This window comes from Engystomops pustulosus, chromosome 1 (genome assembly GCF_040894005.1).
Source record: "Engystomops pustulosus chromosome 1, aEngPut4.maternal, whole genome shotgun sequence".
NCBI classification, from domain to species: domain Eukaryota; kingdom Metazoa; phylum Chordata; class Amphibia; order Anura; family Leptodactylidae; genus Engystomops; species Engystomops pustulosus.
Genome location: NC_092411.1, coordinates 175090792 through 175111721, shown reverse-complemented (window position 1 = coordinate 175111721; position 20930 = coordinate 175090792). Strand labels below are relative to the sequence as shown.

At 43.7% G+C, this 20930-nt stretch overlaps 1 protein-coding gene across 2 annotated transcripts in view; it reads right to left on the bottom strand.

Annotated features, from left to right (window-relative positions):
* The window catches only part of PDE4C (phosphodiesterase 4C), a 487758-nt gene that overhangs the window by 434167 nt on the left and 32661 nt on the right, over window positions 1-20930 (bottom strand). The window lies entirely within an intron of this gene.

The following is a 20930-nucleotide window of genomic DNA, read 5'->3' as shown; positions in this document are numbered from 1 at the left end:
CCACTTTCCAAAGAGGAAATAAAATTAACCAAAAAGCTTGATAATTAACATTTACGGAATGTCTGCTTTATGTTGAGATGATATTTTATGCGTCCTCTCCTTTTTCTAGGATGTTATGAGGTGCCGAACTTTAGGTGCAATTTTTCTCATTTTCATGAAAATTGCCAAAACTCTCATTTTGAGGGACAACTCAGCTTTCAAGCGACTTTGAAAGGCCAAAATAATAGTAAAACTGGTAAAATAGTAAAAATCCCACTTTAGAAACTTCACCCCTCAACATATGTAAAACAACTTCTATTAAGTCAATTAGCCCTTTAAGTGTTTCACATGGGTTTAAACAATATGGACCTGCGATTTAGAAACTTTTTTGGAAAATACATAAATTTAGGCCAAAACTGATAGTTTCATAATGAATAAAATGATGAATCGCTCTGCAAAGTTTGATGCCCAATTTCTCCAGAGTGTAGCGATACCCCATATGTGGTGGTAAACTTCTGTACTGGCGCAAGGCCAGGCATAGAATGGAAGCAGCGCCATTCACAGCAGATTTGTATTGTCACAATGTGCAGGCTATAAAATTAAAATTTTTTGGTAATGTGAACATATGAGGGCTTATTATTTGCGGGGTGAGAAACACTTGTAAAAATAATTCATGTTGGGGGTCTATAGCTTATTCATGAGATTTTATTAACTATTTAAAGGGGGACACAAACAAAATCATACATTTTTATTTTGGATTTTTAGCACTCAACCCCCCCCCCCCCGCTGATTGTAATGTAAAACTAATATTATATATTTATTCTCTGGTTCACTATGCTTACGGTGATACCTCATTTAGATATTTTTTCTTATCTTTGCTCAATTTTACTGAGCAAAACCAATATTTTAGAAAATTACATGAGGGCTTATTTTTTGCAAAAATAGTTCTTTTCAGTCGTATCTTATTAAAGCACATAACTTTTTTTGATCACTTTTTATGATGGTGTTTGATGAAAAATTGTATATTACAGGAATTTTTTTTTTTTACGTTTTTTTTTTACGTTGTTCACTGAGTGGGTTCAATATTGATTAAGATTTATTGTACAGTTTAATACGGACGCAGTGATACGAAATAAGTTTTTTGGTGTTTTTGTGTTTTATATACTTTATTTGCATTTTATGTGTAACTGGGGAGATTATGGGACTTTTATTTTATTTATTTAATTATTATTATAAAATTATTTTTACATTTTTTTTTACATTTTTTACACATTTCATATTTGGGCTTGAACAAGGGTTCATCCGATCACTTGTTCAAGCCTTTACACTTTACACTTGTATTGCAGTGTATAGTATATGTAACTGAGCATGCTGAGCATGGTCAGTTACTTACAGCCGGGTCCTGCCAGGAAGGCAGAACCCGGTGAGAAGAGGAGCCGGAAGCCTCGGGTCACTCGCCAGACCTCGGCGGCAGTGGCAGGAGGGATCGGATCCCCCGGTAAGCACACCGGGGGGAGGGGGGGGGTCCGGTTCAAGGGGGACACACTTGCAGGACCACTTGCATCACAAGCATGACTGCGGCGTGTAAGGGGTTAAATACCCGGGATCAGAGTTTTTCCGATCCCGGGTGTTAGTGCCAGGTCTGACATCACAGCCTGACACCGGCACCAGCGAGACCCGGTGTCCTGAAATCTTCTTAGTGACCCTAGAAGTAACCTTAGTGGCCGTAAAAAGCCAATAGGGCGGCCATTAAGGGGTTAAACTTCTTCACAACAGTATCACAGACCTGCCTGGTGTGTTCCTTGGTCTTCATAAAGCTCTCTAAGCTTTAACCCCCATGCGCATCAGGGCGTAAAAGTACGTAGAAGTATCTTCCCGCACCCAGACATGCTATTATGCCAAGCTTCTGGAACTAGCTCACAAACAGAGTCAGCAGCAGAAGCAGCGGCTGTCAGCTGTATATTACACTCTGACACTTGCGATTGGAGCCGACTCTGATCACGAGTGTTAACATGATCAAACATGATTGCGGTGTGTAAGCTTTTTCCCCCTAAGGATTGGACACTCCGTGCCACTAACTGGGGGATCTGATCCTTTTCTGGGCAGCCCAGAGGAATGACAATTCTCCCCGGGGGCTGCCCGTTGTTCCGGGTCTGACTGTAAACTGACTGAGCATGTGTGATCATGCCAGATAGTTTACACTACTCTACAATGCATATCCTGGGTCGCATGCACACCCGTGTGCATTATTGTGCCCCTGGAGCCTGCCTGCCCATTATCTCACCTCTCCTGGCTCCAGCGGCAGCTTCCTCGCTCCCAGTGGTCCAGTGCATGAGTTTCCATCTCCTATGGCGTGCATGCGCCAGCTCTGTAAGGTTTAAAGGGCCAGCACGCTGATAATTGGCACTGGCTGGCAGCCTGCCAAGATAAATTCCTGCCGCTTCCTCTGTCCCCTGCCGGGTCTTTGTGCTTCCATGCCTAAGAGAAACAACCTCGCTGATGAGGCCTTGCTTGCTGCAGTTAAAAAAGGACTGTCTGGACAGATCAAAGACGCCCTGTCGGCTCCAGTCCTGCCGTCTACGCTGAGTGATCTCATCTCTATTACCTAGCGTTTTGAGGAGCAACGTCTGGAACAACTGCAAGTCAGGACCCGACGTCTGCCCTGCCTGGCTCCATCTTCCAAAGACCTCCTCAGTCATCTTCCGCGTCTACTGCAGGGGAGCCCATGCAGGTGGATAGAGCTTGTCTGTCTTCCCAAGATTGTTGCAGACAAAGACAGAAGAACCACTGCCTCTATTGTGCCAGCCGGCAGCACTTTCTTATGTCAAGTCCAGTCTGTCCACAGCGTCTGGGAAACGCACGCACTTAGGTTTCTTGGGAGAAGCGTCCATAGGTGAGAACAAAGCTTCTCCATGTCTGAACATTCCTGTCTTACTCAGCTCTGGGGCAGGTAATCAGGTTCAAGTCTTTGCCTTCTTAGATTCAGGTTCTGCAGGAAATTTTGTGGATGCTGCCCTGGTCCCTCAGCATCATCTTCCCGTAGTCCATCTCGAGAAGCTAAGCGACAGCAGGTGGTGCTCAAACTGCTGAGCCTAGGTGATAAAAGGCACACCGCCCAAGAGCTATTACAGGGCATCTGTGGCTGGCACCGCTGAACCTGAATCCAGGTCCATGTGTTAAATCTCAAAGTTCAGCGGTTCCTCAAGACATACCCCAATCTGTCTGATTTGCTCACGAAGGTGCGCTGCATCTGTGCGCTTTTCAGGAAGTCCAGCACAGATGCTGCCACTCTCAGGGCAGCGCAGCGCCGCCTCCAACTGCCTGCTCACCGACTGTTGTGCGATGTGCCCATGAGGTGGAATTCAACATTAACCATGTTATCCAGAGTTTACCAGCAGCGCAGAGCGATTGTAGACTGCCAGATGTCAACTTCCACCAGAACTGGTAGTCAGGTCTGTCAGCTTCCTCAAGTCAACAATGAGGAGTGGAGGTGGATGACTGAGATCTGTCAGGTGCTGAGTAACTTTGAGGAGTCAACACAGATGGTCAGTGGGGATGCCGCCATCATCAGCCTCACCATCCCGCTGCTTGGCCTGTTGAAAAACTCTCTGGTCAGCATGAAGTCAGAAGCTTTGCGCTCGTCACAAGAGACGGGGGAAGAAGATTCCCTTGTTGATAGCCAAAGCACCCTCAGGTCTGTTTCTCAGCGCATATCGGAGGAGGTGGAGGAGGATGAGGAGGAAGAGGAGGAGAATGTTGGCGAGACAGAAGAGGGGAGAATTGCTCAGTCCTTCACTGTTCAGTGTGTATGGACAGAAGAAGAGGAATTGGAGGAGTTGGAGGAGGAGGAAATGGACAGTCAGGCCAGTGAGGGGAGTGAATTCTTGCGCGTTGGGACTCTGGCGCATATGGCAGATTTCATGCTAGGCTGCCTATCCCGTGACCCTCGTCTTCAAAGAATTTATTCCAGCACCGATTACTGGGTATCACACAGCTCCCTACAACTACTGGGTTTCAAAGCTGGGCATGTGGCACGAACTGGCGCTGTACGCCTTGGAGGTTCTTGCCTGCCCTGCCACTAGCGTGTTGTCTGAGCGGGTTTTCAGTGCAGCTGGTGGCATCATCACCGATAAGCGTACACGCCTGTTGACTGACAGGCTGACGCTTATCAAGAAGAATAAAACCTGGATTTCTCAGGATTTCCATTCTCCACCAGGTGAAAGAAGCTCAACCTGAATAATGTATGCACTCATCCTCCTCATTTTCCTCCTTCTCCTCTTTGTACACTAAAGCAGAGGAAACTGGCTATTTTTTGCCAGGGCCAACTGGCTCTAGCTATAGTACTCTATGTATTTAATTTTTCTGGAGGACCACCTACCTGCTCCTCTGGTTTGATAACTTTTTTGGACTGCCACATACAGGCACTATCCAAATTTAATTGTCTCCATAGCAGCCTCCACACGTAGTCTTTATAGCTGCCTCCACACGTTGTCTCCATTGCTACCTCCACACGTTGTCTCCATTGCTACCTCCACACATCATCTCCATAGCTGCCTCCCAAAGTCGTCCATATAGCTGCCTTCATACATCGTCCCCTTAGCAAACGAGCTGTGTCAGGCAGAATTTTGGGTTGTTTTCATGGCATCCACATCAAACTTGTTAACTTTGTCGCCACCCTGCTGTGCTATCCACAAAATATACTGGCAAACTTTTATCATTTACCGATTTTATTTCAGCGCTTCTTGCGCATCTGTTTACATTCCCCTCACCCGCCATAACCAAAACTTATTAGAACAGTAATACACTTGATCTTATACAAAAGGTTCTTAAAAGTGCTGTTTGTAGCCCCCGCCTGCTTTGAAAATTATAATTTTTTCAAAGTAAACACTTCTGGTCCCCAGGCCCATTTTGGGTGGGGAGGAGCCGAGAGACAGGAGCTTGGACAGGCGAAAGCTCGCCTGGCAGCGGACCGCCAGCTCCATCCCTAGATCCAACTAACATAGTTTTAACTGCAGCACCTTTAATCTACTACTACTTTACTGCCTCCATACATCGTCCCCTTATCATACGAGCTGTGTCAGGCAGAATTTTCAGGTGTTTCACCAGATACATAATGGAACTCGGCCCATCTGTCGCCGCCATGCTGGAGACCTGAAGTTGCAATCATAGCAGCGCAATATGGATGCCCCATACTGTCGCTCTTAATCATGGAACCATTTCCGAAAAAACTATTAAAAATAGAACCGCTATGCTATTCCATTATTGCTAGATGAAATATTCAAACGACCCCGTCTGCTTTGAAAATTATAATTTTTTCAAAGTAAACGCTTCTGGCCCCCAGGCCCATTTTGGGTGGGGAGGAGCCGAGAGACAGGGGCTTGGACAGGCGAAAGCTCGCCTGGCAGCGGACCGCCAGCTCCATCCCAAGATTAGGCAACCTCAAAAGGCATCCATGCATACTGCCCCTGCTGTTTCCTGTCCATTTCGCCTCCACGATCCTCCACAGCATCCACCAATGTCTCCATGCGCAACTTTCAACTCTCTATACCCCAGACGCTGGAGCGCGAGCGGATATACAGCACATCATCCCCTTATCAAATGAGCTGTGTCAGGCAGAATTTTCAGGTGTTTCACCAGATAATGGAACTTGGCGCATCTGTTGCCGCCATGCTGGAGACCTGAAGTTTCAATCATAGCAGCGCAATATGGATGCCCCAAACTGTCACTCTTAATCATGGAAGTCGTCTCCATGGCTGCCTCCACATGTCGTCCCCTTATCAAACGAGCTGTGTCAGGCTAATTTTTCGGGTGTTTCACCAGATACGTTATGGAACTTGGTCACTATGTCGCCACCATGCTGTGTTATCGACTAAATATACCGTCAACCTTTTGTTCACATAGGAAATCATTTCAGCGCTTCTTGCTCACCTCCTTTGGTTCCTCTCTGCCACCCATTGGTTTGAAGCCTGAGTCCATTTGGGGTATATCGCCATGCCACTCTCTAGCCTGCCGCTGCCTCTGCATGCCGTCTTCTATAGTGTCAGGGTCAATTATTGGATGTTTTAGATGCTATCTAGCCTCATTCGGTCACTCTGTCATCGCCATGCTGTTGCCCATAATTTTGGCATCATGGTGCGATTAAGCAGCCTCAGAGGCATCCATGCATGCTGCCCCTGCTGTTTCCTGTCCATTTCCGTGGAGTTTCCATCATTTTCTGAGGTTTCCAGGTGTTCGGCCAAGCTTCCCTGTGCAGACCCTTGGTCCCCTTGAAAAATGCTCGAGTCTCCCATTGACTTTAATGGGGTTCGTTATTCTAGAGACGAGCACTCGAGCATCGGGAAAAGATCGTCTCGAATAACGAGCACCCGAGCATTTTAGTGCTCGCTCATCTCTAATTATTATCTTATGATAATATGAAGTTTGTGGTCAGTCATTCAGCCATAATTACCTTAAAAGGATAAAAATCAATGTAGACACAAAAGACAACATGTAATGGCCTCTTTGTCAAGAGGTTTAGGTTCCTGCTGGGTGCACTACATAAATAAATATGCGGTTATTCCAGTCTGACATATACTGTTGCCTGGGGCTACAGTATATCATGTAATAGAAACATACATAGCTTAATAAGTTTCTATAAATATTTTAACATGGTAATAACCATGTTTAACACTAGCATTAACACTAACTATCTTCTTTGGAAAACCCTACCTGCTTATACTAAACAGTTTTATTTTGGTTGGTCTTCAAAATAATTTTTGGAATAGTATGTGGAGTACTTCAATTGTATGTGATATTAAGTGTAGTGGTCTAGGACGGGGGAACCTCCATTTCTCCCATATTAACGCATTCCATGAATAGTGTCCAATATAATGACCACACAAGCAATTAAGCAAAATAGATACTTTTACTTCAAAAATTTCAACGTATACACTCTTAATTCAAAGCGTTACTCTGTCCCACATTAGATTATACCATAGTGAATTAAACTTATCCAGGTTCAGCTTGTATAGATGGTAGTGACTGGGATCATAGGAGTCTATTGACGTTCTAATATATTATAAACCATTATTTCATCCTTCCGGATACATTCATTATGAATGGTTTGAACTTAGACTCACATTTAGTTGGATCCCAGGGCAGAGACACTAACTCCTTAGACGCCGAGCAACGGTCTAGTGAGCGCCATGTTTGCTGTGACGTTTCGAGGGACACGCGCCCTTCCTCAGACATGACACGCTCTCCACCGTTCACGTAAGTTATAGTCACGGAAACCGGAACCTCTTATACATATACCTTAATATATATAAACAATTAAAAACATTACATACATAATATCTTATACACAGCTTAACTATCCTTCGATGTCAACCTTTTAGTGTTTCTCTTACAGAAAGATATTAAAGTTACAATCTTCGTAAGAAAGCAGAAGAAGACAAACTGAAGCGCTCTTTGAATTAACCCCTTACAGCCGAAGCCATATTTCACCTTCCTGACACGGCCATTTTTAAAAAAATCTGCCCTGTGCCACTATAAGTGGTTAAAACTTTGGAACGCTTTAACATATCCAAGTAATTTTGAGAATGTTTTTTTCGTGACACTTTGTACTTCATATTAGTTGAAAAATTTTGGTATGTTTTGCGTTTATTAATGAAAAAAATGAATATTTGATGAAAATTTTGAAAAATTCTCGATTTTCGAAATTATAAATGTTCTACTTTTTCCATAAATAGTTATAACAGCAAACAAACTTGATAGCTAACATCAACCAATTGTCTGTTTTACGTTGACATGTTTTTTTTATGCATCTTCTCATTTTTTTAAGATGTTATGGGGCTTTAAACCTTAGGTGCGATTTTCCACAGTTTCATAAAAAACACAAAATCATGCTATTGAGGGACCAGCTCAGGTTTCAAGTCACTTTAAGAGGCCTAAAAAGTAAAACCCCATAAATTACCTCATTATAGAAACTACAGCCCTTAACATATGTAAAAAAAACTTTTATTAAGTTTTTAACCCTTTAGTTGTTTTACAGGGGATAAAACAAAATTGTGTGCAATTTTGAAATTTTCATTTTTTTGGCTAAATAAATTTGTTTTTCAAAAAATGTACACATTCTCAGCGGATAAAATACCAAAACTCTCCACAAAGATTGATACCCAATTTCTCTGAGTATGACAATAAGTATAAAAAGCTGTATGGGCACATGCCAGGGCATCAAAGGGAAGTTGTGCCATTCAGAGCAGATTTGCAAAGTCCCTTTTTAACGGCTATACAATATTTATTTTTCGGCCATTTGGACATATAAGGGCTTATTTTATGCAAGATTAGAGGAAATTTACAAATACTTCATTTTAGTTGGTTATTAGCTTATTGATGAGATTTTATTAACTCCTGAATCTATGGAGGAAAAGAAAATCGTAAATTCTGTTTTTCTTTCTTCTAGTATTTTTTGGGCCATACACGGTACCACTGGCTATGTACTGGGGGAAGGCGCTGGCTATATACTGGGGGGCAGGCCCTGGCTATATACTGGGTTACAGGCACTGTCTATATACTGAGGGGCAGGCACTGGCTATATACTGGGAGACAAGTACTGGCTATATACTGAGGGGCCGGCACTGGCTATATACTGAGGGGCCGGCACTGGCTATATACTGAGTGTCAGGCACTGGCTATATACTGAGTGTCAGGCACTGGCTATATACTGAGTGTCAGGCACTGGCTATATACTGAATGTCAGGCACTGGCTATATACTAGGAGACACTGGCTGGCTATATACAAGGGGGCTGCTGGCTTTATACTGGAGGCAGGGGGTTGCTGGCTATAAATAAGAGAACAGGTACTGGCTGTCAGGCACGAAGGGTAGTGTACCCACTGGACCACTACGTACATAAACTGACACCTAGGACCAGAGTCTAAGTGGTATTGGTTTTCATCAGAGCCCAACGCAAAGCAGGTTGGACTTGTTGCAGCGTGGAACCACCAGGTCGTTCCACAGGCGCAAGTTTGTCCACGGTGGTGGCCAAGGCGAGGTATGGCGAGGTATGGAGACGTTGAGCAAAATCATAGTCAGGGAAAGGTAGGAGGTCAGGACAGGCAGCACAGGATCAAAGTTGGGGCAAAGCGGAAGGTCAGGGCAGACAGCAAAGGAGCATAGCCAGGAATGGAACAACTAGTCACAACGGGAATTCAGTACAAGAGAACGGGGCATCAGGAACAGAGCTTTCTCAAAGGCACAAGGCACAAAGATTCGGCAGGGTGTTCAGGGAAAGGCTGGAATTTAAAGGATTCTGGGAATGTTCAGCACCAATCAACAGTGTGCTGGCCCTTTAAATCTTCCTGCGCGCTAGCCTTGGAACGGGGACAGGTAAGTAGAACTGTGCATCTGCTGGAGCATGGGGAGGGGCACGGGTGAGCCCGTGTCCAGATACGTGGGAGCTACCATGACACTGGTTATATACCAGGGGGCTACTGGCTTTATACTATGGGCCTGCTGGCTATATACTGGGTGTAGGCTGTGACCAATGCATTTCCCACCCTCAGCTTATACTCAGGGTTGGCTTATACTACATACTATAGTACATACGCTACTATAAATTACAAAAAAAAAAAAACTTTTTCCATTTTCAACCCCCAATAAAACAAACAAAAAAAATTATTACATTTTAACTTGCCCTATGTGTAAAAATGTTAGGGTCCTTAAACCGCCATGTACGAAAACTAGCAAAAAATGCCACAATCATTAAAGCCTTTTCAGGCAGTGTCATTGAGGGGTTAGGATATGTTCTGTTTTAACAATCTTTTTGTCAGGAACAATATTTTAATGACATGGACTTGCATATCACTGTAGTTTTGGAGGGCAAGGATCTAGAGTTTCTTGATGTTAAGGTCTAGTACTAGAAGGGATACTCTAGACCAGTGGTGGCGAACCTATGGCACGGGTGCCAGAGGTGGCACTCAGAGCCCTTTCTGTGGGCACCCGGGCCATCGCCCCAGCACACCAGACAGAACTCTAAGAATCTTCCTGCAGTTGCAAGCAACTTAAAAGATGCTGTTTTCAGACATATTTTGATACTTGCTTCTCTACTTCGACCTGTAGGAATAGGGAGAATGAGTAGATAGGGCCAAATTATCTTTAGAGGATTCTCTGTGTACAGAGGGACACTGGACAGAAGCTAAAGTGATGCAAATTTTCCATTTTTCTACTGTGTTGCTGTCCTCAGGAGGCCAATCTGATTGAAAGTTGTTGAAGAACAGGGAGCAATAAGTTACTGCTTTAATTTTTGGTTGGCACCTCGCGATAAATAAGGGGGGTTTGGGTTGCACTTTGGGCACTCAGTCGCTAAAAGGTTCGCCATCACTGCTCTAGACATTAAACCTGTCTCTGCATTTTGTTAGGTTCCACCATAAACAGACAAATACAGACACAAATAAGAACACTTAAAAGAAATCTAGCGTTTTAAAAAGGTAAAAAACCTCTACAAATACTAGGCTCCTCTTCATCTTGATCCTAGTGCTTGACACGCCTGGATCACCTATAAAAGAGATTTATAAAAAGCAGCAGAGAGTGCGGAGACAAGATATCCGGTGAACCGGGTTCCTAGTTACGCAAGCCCCCTTTGTGATGTCACATCCCTTTCCAACATGAGAGAGAGAGGTGCGGGGGAGTGCATAATTAGCAGCCTGGAGTGCTGGACATCTTGTCCTTTTGCTGCATGCTGATTTTTATGACTCTTTCCTAGGTGATCCCAGCGTGTCCTGCTTAAAGAAGATAAGTGGCGCGATCAAAAGGAAGAGTAGCATAAGTAACGTTTATATTGCGTATAAGCACAGTTTTTCAGCTTAAAAAATGTGCTCAAAAACCGGGACTTTGACAATGTTTTCTCCAAAAAGAAAGCAGAGACTTTGCCATCACACCACCCCTACAATTGCCCTATGGATCTTCCGCTGGGTGCCTCTCCTCCTCGGCGACAGGTGTATCCTCTCTCTGTTCTGAGTATATCCAAGAGAACCTGCAAAGGGGGTTTATTCGTATGTCCTCCTCTCCCCCTGGTGCTGGCTTCTTTTTCATTATCAAGAATGATGGGTCACTCCGTCCTTGCATTGACTATTGCATTGATCAGGGAGCTGTTTGACCGTCTGCTTGGTCCAAGATCTTCTCCAAGCTGGACCTTCGTGGGGCCTACAATGGAAGACAGCCTTTAACACTAGTGATGGACATTTCAAGCACCTGGTGATGCCATTCGGACAGTGTAATGCTCCAAGTGTTTTTCAAGAATTCGTCAATGACATCTTCAGAGATCTGCTGTATACGTGTGTCATAGTCTACCAGGATGACAATGTAGTGTTCTCACCAGACCTTTAGACCCACCAGTCCCACATTAGGCAAGTTCTTGGGCACCGTCAGGCTAATCGTCTCTATACCAAGCTAGAGAAATATCAGTTTCACGAACTGAGCCATTCTTTCCTTGGGTATATAATCTCCGATAGAGGTCTCCAGATGGATCCTGCTCTACAGTGGCAGCGTCCAGAAGGTCTTCGAGCCATACAGTGGTTCCGGGGTTTTGTGAACTATTATTGGCAGTTTATCCTGCATTTCTCCACTCTGGTGTCTCCCAACGTGGAGCTCACCAAGAAGGGCGCCAATTCCCGCTTCTGGTCCTTGGCAGCTGAAGGAGCCTCCTCATGGTTGAAGTCCACCATTGCCTCGGCTCCAGTTCTCACTAGGCCTGACACGATGAAGTCCTTTCATCAAGAGGTTGACGTATCCTCCATAGGTGCTGAGGCGGTGCTCACCCAGAAAGGGCCTAAAGACCGAACTCTCACTTGCGGCTTTTTCTCTAGGACATTTTCTAGGACTGCAGAGAGATAACTATTGTCCCGACAGTTGGTCGCTCTTCTTTTCATGTTTCAACCTGTTCTGTGGAGAAGAATATCAAAGCAGATGCCCTTTCCCGTGCCTCTGATGCCATTGGAGAAGAGCCGGTCCCTTGGCATCTTATCTCTCCTGAACAACTAGTTGTTGCCGCTCCAGTGGATCTTCGGCAGCTTCCCCCTGGCAAGATGTATGTCCGACCTGCACTGTGGAAGATGATTTTGTCTTGGGGACCCTGGGGTGCAACGTTCCATGGCCCTTATCTCCCGCTACTACTGGTGGCCTGACCTGCTCAAAGATGTTCAGGATATTGTGGAGTCCTGCACTTCCTGTGCTCGTAATAAACCTTCTCGCCTTAAACCGGCTGGCCTGTTGCTTCCGTTGCCGATATCCAGTTCTCTGTGGTTGCACGTGGCTATGGACTTTGTCACGGTTCTTCCACCTTGCTCTGGCAATACTGTCATCTGTGTGGTAACTGACCGGTTTTCCAAGATGTCCCATTTTGTTTCTCTCCCAGGTCTTCCGTCTGCTCCAACTCTTGCCAGTTTGGTCTTTCAGCATATCTTCTGGCTTCATGGACACATTGTGTCTGATCGAGGGGTCCAGTTTGTGTTCAAGATCTGGCGATCCTTGTGTAATTGGCTGCAAGTGAATCTTATCTTTTCTTCTGCTTACCACCCACAGTCAAACACAAAAGAGAATGAAAAAAAAGAAGTCAAATCATTGACCATTTAACACAAAACTCCAAAAATGGGCCAGACAAAAGTATTGGCACCCTCAGCCTAATACTTGGTAGCACAACATTTAGACAAAATAACTGCGAACAACCGCTAGCTGTAACCATCAATGAGTTTCTTACAATGCTCTGCTGGAATTTTAGACCATTCTCCTTTGGCAAACTGCTCCAGGACACTGAGATTTGAAAGGTGCCTTCTCCAAACTGCGATTTTGAGATCGCTCTACAGGTGTTGTATGGGATTCAGGTCTGGACTCATTGCTGGCCACTTTAGAAGACTCCAGTGCTTTTTCTCATTTTCTAGTGCTTTTTAAAGTGTTTTTTGGGTCATTGTCCTGCTGGAAGACCTCATGACCTCTGAGGGAGACCCAGCTTTCTCACACTGGGGCCTACATTATGCGGCAAAATTTGTTGTTGGTCTTCAGACTTCATAATGCCATGTACACGGTCAAGCAGTCCAGTGCCAGTAGCAGCAAAGTAACCCCAAAACATCAGGGAACCTCTGCCATGTTTGGCTGTAGGGACTGTGTTCTTTTCTTTGAAGGCCTCTTCTTTTTCCCTGTAAACTATACACTCACCGGCCACTTTATTAGGTATACCATGCTAGTAACGGGTTGGACCCCCTTTTGCCTTCAGAACTGCCTCAATTCTTTGTGGCATAGATTTAACAAGGTGCTGGAAGCATTCCTCAGAGATTTTGGTCCATATTGACATGATGGCATCACACAGTTGCTGCAGATTTGTCGGCTGCACATCCATGATGCGAATCTCCTGTTCCACCACATCCCAAAGATGCTCTATTGGATTGAGATCTGGTGACTGTGGAGGCCATTTGAGTGAACCCATTGTCATGTTCAAGAAACCAGTCTGAGATGATTCCAGCTTTATGACATGACGCATTATCCTGCTGAAAGTAGCCATCAGATGTTGGGTACATTGTGGTCATAAAGGGATGAACATGGTCAGCAACAATACTCAGGTAGGCTGTGGCGTTGCAACGATGCTCAATTAGTACCAAGGGGCCCAAAGAGTGCCAAGAAAATATTCCCCACACCATAACACCACCACCACCAGCCTGAACCATTGATACAAGGCAGGATGGATCCATGCTTTCAGACGCCAAATTCTGACCCTACCATCCGAATGTCGCAGCAGAAATCGAGACTCATCAGACCAGGCCATGTTTTTTCAATCTTCTACTGTCCAATTTCGATGAGCTTGTGCAAATTGTAGCCTCAGTTTCCTGTTCTTAGCTGAAAGGAGTGGCACCCGGTGTGGTCTTCTGCTGCTGTAGCCCATCTGCCTCAAAGTTCAACGTACTGTGCGTTCAGAGATGCTCTTCTGCCTACATTGGTTGTAACGGGTGGCGATTTGAGTCACTGTTGCCTTTCTATCAGCTCGAACTAGTCTGCCCATTCTCCTCTGACCTCTGGCGTCAACAAGGCATTTCCGCCCACAGAACTGCCGCTCACTGGATGTTTTTTCTTTTTCGGACCATTCTCTGTAAACCCTAGAGATGGTTGTGCGTGAAAATCCCAGTAGATCAGCAGTTTCTGAAATACTCAGACCAGCCCTTCTGGCACCAACAACCATGCCACGTTCAAAGGCACTCAAATCACCTTTCTTCCCCATACTGATGCTCGGTTTGAACTGCAGGAGATTGTATTGACCATGTCTACATGCCTTAATGCACTGAGTTGCCGCCATGTGATTGGCTGATTAGAAATTAAGTGTTAACGAGCAGTTGGACAGGTGTACCTAATAAAGTGGCCTGTGAGTGTATGTTGATGCCTTTTCCCAAAAAGCTCTACTTTTGTCTAATCTGACCAGAGAACATTCTCCCAAAACGTTTTAGATTTTCTCAGGTAAGTTTTGGGCAACTCCAGCCTGGCTTTTTTATGTTTCAGTGTAAGAAGTGGGGTCTTCCTGGGTATCCTATCATACAGTCCCTTTTCATTCAGATGCCAACTGAATGCAGGGGAGCTTTAACTTGTTTGGATGTTAGTCAAGGTTCTTTATCCACCATCCACACAATCTTGCATTGTAATCTCTCATCAATTTTTCTTTTCCATCCATATCTAGAGAAGTTAGCCACAGTGCCACGGGTTTTAAACTTCTTGCTGACACTGCGCATGGAAACAGGAACATTCAGGTCTTTGGAGATGGACTTGTAGCCTTTGCAGATTGCTCTTGCTTTCTCACAATTTTGATTCTCAAGTCCTTAGACAGTTCTTTGGTCTTCTTTCTTTTCACCATGTTCCATGTGGTACACACAAGGATACAAGGACAGAGGTTGAGTCAACTTTAACCCCTTATCACCGACACTAGTTTTCAGCTCAATGACCAGACTCGATTTTTCAAATCTGACATGTCTCACGATAATTGGTTATAACTTCGGAACGCTTTAACATATCCCGGTGATTTTGAGAATGTTTTCTCGTGACACATTGTACGTCATGTTAGTTATAAAATTTAAGTGATAAGTTTTGCATTTCGTTCTGAAAAAAAGTGAAAATTTGGCAAAAGTTTGTAAAAATTCTTCATTTTCCAAGTTTGAAATGTTCTGGTTTGCAGACAAGATGTAAAACTACCCAAAAAGTTTGATAATTAACACTTACAGAATATCTGCTTTATGTTGGGATGATAATTTATGCATCCGGTCATTTTTCTAGGATGTTATGAGGTGCAGAACTTTAGGTGCAATTTTTCTTATTTTCATGAAAATTGCCAAAACTCACATTTTGAGGGACAACTCAGCTTTCAAGTGACTTTGAGAGGCCTAAATAATAGTAAAACCCCATAAATTACCCCACTATAGAAACCTCACCCCTCAACGTATGTAAAACAACTTCTATTAAGTCTATTAACCCTTTAAGTGTTTCACATGGGTTAAAAAATATGGACTTGCGATTTAGAAACTATAGAATTTTTTTGGAAAATACATTCATTTAGGCCAAAACTGAAATTTTCAGAATAAATTAAATGATGAAACGCACTGCAACGCTTGATGCCCAATTCCTCCCGAGTGTACTGATACCACATATGTGGTGGTAAACTTCTGTACAGGCGCACGGCCAAGTATAGAATGAATGGAGGCGCCATTCACTGCAGATTTGTATTGTCACATTGTACGACCTATACATTTTTTATTTTTTTTGGTAATACAAACATATGAGGGCTTATTTTTTATGGGATGAGATACAATGTATAGGTAATTTATTTGGGGAGTCTAAAGCTTATTCTTGAGATTTTATTAACTATTTCAAGGGGGACACAAACAAAATCATCAATTTTTATTTTTGATTGTTAGCATTTTTTTTTCCCCCGCTCACCGTAATGTAAAAATAATATTTTATCTTTATTCTTTGGTTCACTACGATTGCGGTGATACCTCATTTATATAGTTTTTCTTATTTTTGCTTAATTTTCCTGAGCAAAACCAATATTGGAGAAAATCGCATTGTTTTTACTATTGACAACTTTTCATGGCCATAACTTCTGTATTTTTCTGTTGTCAGATCTGGTTGAGGGCTTATTTTTTGTGAAAACAGTTGTTCTTTTCAGTCGTATCATATTAGGGAACGTAACTTTTTTTGATCGCTTTTTAGAACATTTTTTGTGATGGTGTTTGATGAAAAATTGTATATTATGGGAAGTTTTCCAAGTTTTTTTTTTACGTAGTTCACCGAGCGGGTTCAATATTGATTTAGATTTATTGTACAGATTAATACGGACGCGGTGATACCAAATATGTATGTTTTTGTGTTTTATTTACTGTATTTGCATTTTATGTGTTACTGGGGAGATTATGGGACTTTTATTTATTTATTTAATTATATTATAAAAAGATTTAATTTTTTATTTTTAACTTTTTTACATTTTCTACTTCTTGGCTTGAATAAGCGATCATCCGATCGCTTATTCAAGCCTTTACACTGCAATACACTGTGATATCACAGCCCGACACCGGCACTATACTGACCCGATGTCCCGAAATCTTCTTCTGATGCGGCGCCGCAGAAAGGCGTCGCATCAGAAGAAGTACCCTTAAAGGGGTCATCCGGGTTTAAAAAAATGTTTATGGCCGGGCTGGGGAGGGCTATTTAAACACAATAAACATGTACTTACCTCCTCCGGTGCTGCCGATGTCCCGCGCCGCGGCCGGTCTTCTCTGTGCGCCGGTTTCATTACAGGGGCGCACAGGGAGCTTCCGGCCGGCCGGATGCTCCCATGCGCACCATCTCCCAGCGCTTGCAACGCTGAGAGATAGGGACGGATGGGAGGAGCCGTCCACATCGCAGACCGAAAGCTCCCTGTGCGCGGCTTCGGTAGCCCTGTAAACAAACAGGGGCACGGATCGAAGGGACTGCGGCGCAGGACATCGGCGGCGCCGGAGGAGGAAAGTACATGTTTATTATGTATAACTATCCCTCCCCAGCCCGGCCATAAAATTTTTTTTTAACCCGGATAACCCCTTTAATGACCGCCGTAGAAACCCGATAGGGCGGTCATTAAGGGGTTAATCCATTTCAACTGGCTGCAGGTGTGTTTAGTTATTGCCACCACCTGTTAGGTGCCACAGATAAGTTACAGGTGTTGTTAATTACACAAATTAGAGAAGCATCACATGATTTTTCAAACAGTGCCAATACTTTTGTCCAACCCCAATTTTATGTTGGGTGTGGAATAATATCCAATTTGGCTTTTTGACAATTCTTTTTGTGGTTTTCCATTGAAGAAAAATTAAATGAAGATAAATCAAATGAATACCAAACAATTTCTGAATTTTTATACATTACTACTTTTGGTATTTATTTTGTTGGTTTGTATTGTTGCCTATATACCAGCCTATAATGTTAATTTACAACTTTAAAACTCTGGGGTAGTCAAAACACATGATACACTTTTGTAATGAGCCATGTGTTTTCTCTTGTTTTGTACAGTACCAGTCGTAATATTATTTGCATTTAGAGCATCATACATTAATACCGTACAGCACCCATCTTAGTACTATTTGCATCATGCACTCTTATCTTACAGTACCGGTCATAGTATTATTTGCATCATACAGTGTTATGTTACAGTCTTAGTAAGATTTGCATTTACAGTATTCCCTTACACTACCGGTCATAGTACTATTTGCATTTACAGAATCACACAGTTCTACTCTACAATACCAGTTAGTACTATTAGTAATATTTGCATCATACCACATTACCTTATAGTATCAGTCTTAGTACTATTTGTATATACAGCATCATACAGTACTAACGTACAATACCAGTCTTATTTACATAAAACAATTCATTGTAGTGCCATTGTTATTGCTAATTTCACCTACCGTATATACCACCAAAAACTGGGAAAACCTATTGACTTGAGTATAAGCCGAGGGTGGGAAATGCATTGGTCACAGCTCCCCTTCCCAGTATATAGCCAGCAAGCCCCCAGTAGTATATAGCCAGACAGCTCCCAGTGTATACAGCCAGCCCATTTTAGTATATAGCCTGCAAGCCCACTTTAGTATATAGCCAGCCAGCCCCCTTTGGTATATAGCCAGCCAGACCCCTTTAGTATATAGCCAGCCAGCCCCCTGCAGTATATAGCCAGCCAGCCCTGTTTAGTATATAGCCAGCCAGCCTCCTTTAGTATACATCCATCCTCCAGTAGTCTATAGCCAGCCAGACCCATTTAGTATATAGCCAGCTAGCCCCTGCAGTATACAGCCATCCCCCAATAGTATATAGCCAGCTCCCTGCAGTATACAGCCAGTCCCCTGCAATATACAGCCAGCCCTGTGCAGTATACAGCCAGCCCCCTGCAGTATACAGCCAGCCCCCTGCAGTATACAGCCAGCCCCCTGCAGTATACAGCCAGCCCACGACTGCTGCGACTCTGCCGGCTATTACAGAAGACCGAAGAAAGAAGAGGAGCCACAGGGATCGAAGCATCGCGGAGAAGACAGAACAGGAACCGCGCCAACATCGGGGAGCCGTGCGAGCATCGGGGGCACCGGAGGGCGAGGTGATGTTTTTAACCCCTTTTTTGTGCTGAAAATCTTGTCTTATGCATATGTATATATGGTATAAATTCATACAGTACTGCAGATGTTTAAATATGAGAAAAGCAGGAATTAAGGGATTGGAACGTGTCTGTGGTGGTGAGGTGCTGCTGCTGATGGGGCTGGTGCTACAGTGGGAGGATGTGTTTTGTCTCTGCCTGCTACAACTTTCTTTGGTGCAAGCAGGTGCCAGGGTGCTTTGGATTTTGCATATGAAAAAGGAGGGCACCAGTGAGGGCTCAGTGGTGTAACATGCCAGGGAAGATGACAGGGACCTAGACTCAACATGGATTGAAGGCAGTCAGCAGAAAATGCCAATGGGTAGCAATGCACAGTGCTCAGTCCATAGCCTTAGACTTTACATGTTCATTGTGCCCAGGGACGCAGTACACAATAGATATCCTTTAACCCCTTAGGGTCGTGGCACTTTTTCATTTTTGCAATTTCATTTTTCCCTCCCCACCTTCAAAAATTTTGATAACTTTTTACAGAATTTTTTTATATTTTTCAAAATGGCAAAAAAGTGGCATTTTCGACTTTTGGGCTCCAATTTCCGTTACGGGGTTAAACGCCGGGAAAATTCGCTAATATATTTTGATAGATCGGACATTTTGGGACGCAATGATACCTAAAGTGTTTATGATTTTTACTGTTTATTTATGTTTATATCAGTTCTAGGGAAATGATTAATTATTTTGGCATATTTTTTTTACAATTATTTAACATTTTTTTTACCATTATTTTAGATCCTCCAGGGTAATTTAACCATGCAGGAACCGATTGCTAATACTATATACTACTACTATGTTTTGCAGTATATAGCTATTTTACTATGATTTTTAATAGCCTGCCCTCTGCTGGCTAGTAGAAATCATTGCATATGGCAAGCCATAGCAACCTGGAACTTTATCGCAGGGCGGCGATTGGCCATCAAAGATGGCGGTGTGCATCTAATGGTAAGTTAGGTGCCGCGGACAGGTTAACTGCCGCGATCGGTGCCGGAGGCATCATTGTTTCTCTTCTGTTAACTATGAAACACATGCAGTCATCATTGCACTGCACAAAACTGGCCTAACAGGGAAGAGTATCGCAGCTAGAAAGATTGCACCTCTGTCAACAATCTATTGCATCGTCAAGGAATTCAAGGAGAGAGGTTCCATTGTTGCCAAAAAGGCTCCATGGCACCCAAGAAGGACCAGCAAGCACCAGGACTTAAAAGTGTTTCAGCTTCGGGATCAGGCTACCAGCAGTGCAGAGCTTGCTCAGGAATGGCAGCAGGCAGGTGTGAGTGCATCTGCACGTACTGTGATGTGGAGACTCTTGGAGCAAGGCCTGTTGTCAAGGAGGGCAGCAAAGAAGCCACTTCTCTCCAGAAAAAACATCAGGGACAGACTGATATTCTGCAAAAGGTACAGGGAGTGGACTGCTGAGGACTGGGGTAAAGTCATTTTCTCTGATGAATCCCCTTTCCTATTGTTTGCAACATCTGGAAAACAGCTTGTTCGGAGAAGACAAGGTGAGTGATACCACCAGTCTTGTCTCATGACAACTGTAAAGCATCCTGCAACCTTTCATGTGTGGGGTTGCTTTTCAGCCAAGGGAATCGGCTCTCTCACAGTCTTGCCTAAAAACACATCCATGCCAGAGGCAGTGACAGGCGGGTGTTGGCTGTTTTATACAGCCGTCACCCGCTGTGTATGGAGAAAGCACAGCTCGTGAGCTCTCTTCATACACCCTTTGCCGCACGAGGACGATATAGTTTGTCGGCAAGGTGTTAAGATAAACCAGGCACAGATCCCACATGACATAGCTGTGCCAACACATAAGTGAGTGGTAGAGAATACAGTTAAATAAAATTTCACATTCACTGAATTAAAAATTGAAATCGGCAAATGTCTGGATCTGGATTTTAACCACAGTGACAGTAATTTTGAATTCAGCAAATTCCACATTTGCTGAATTCAAAATTAAAATTGTCAAATATCAGTATCTGGATTTTAACCACAGTGACAGTGTTGTTTTTCCATTGCTTCTTTTACCACTATGAGTATATATGGGTCTAAGCACCTTTAACCTCAATGACATTAAAGCGGTTTTCCCACAAATTACAATTTAGGCCCTATTCCAACTTGCTGATCGGTGGGGGTCTCAGTGATGAGACCCCTACAGATGACGAAACCGAGGGGTCCGATGGGGTCCCACGTACCTCAGTCAGACCCCTCGTTGCTCAATGAGAGTAATGGAGCAGATGACAGCGCATGACTGTTGCATTCATCTC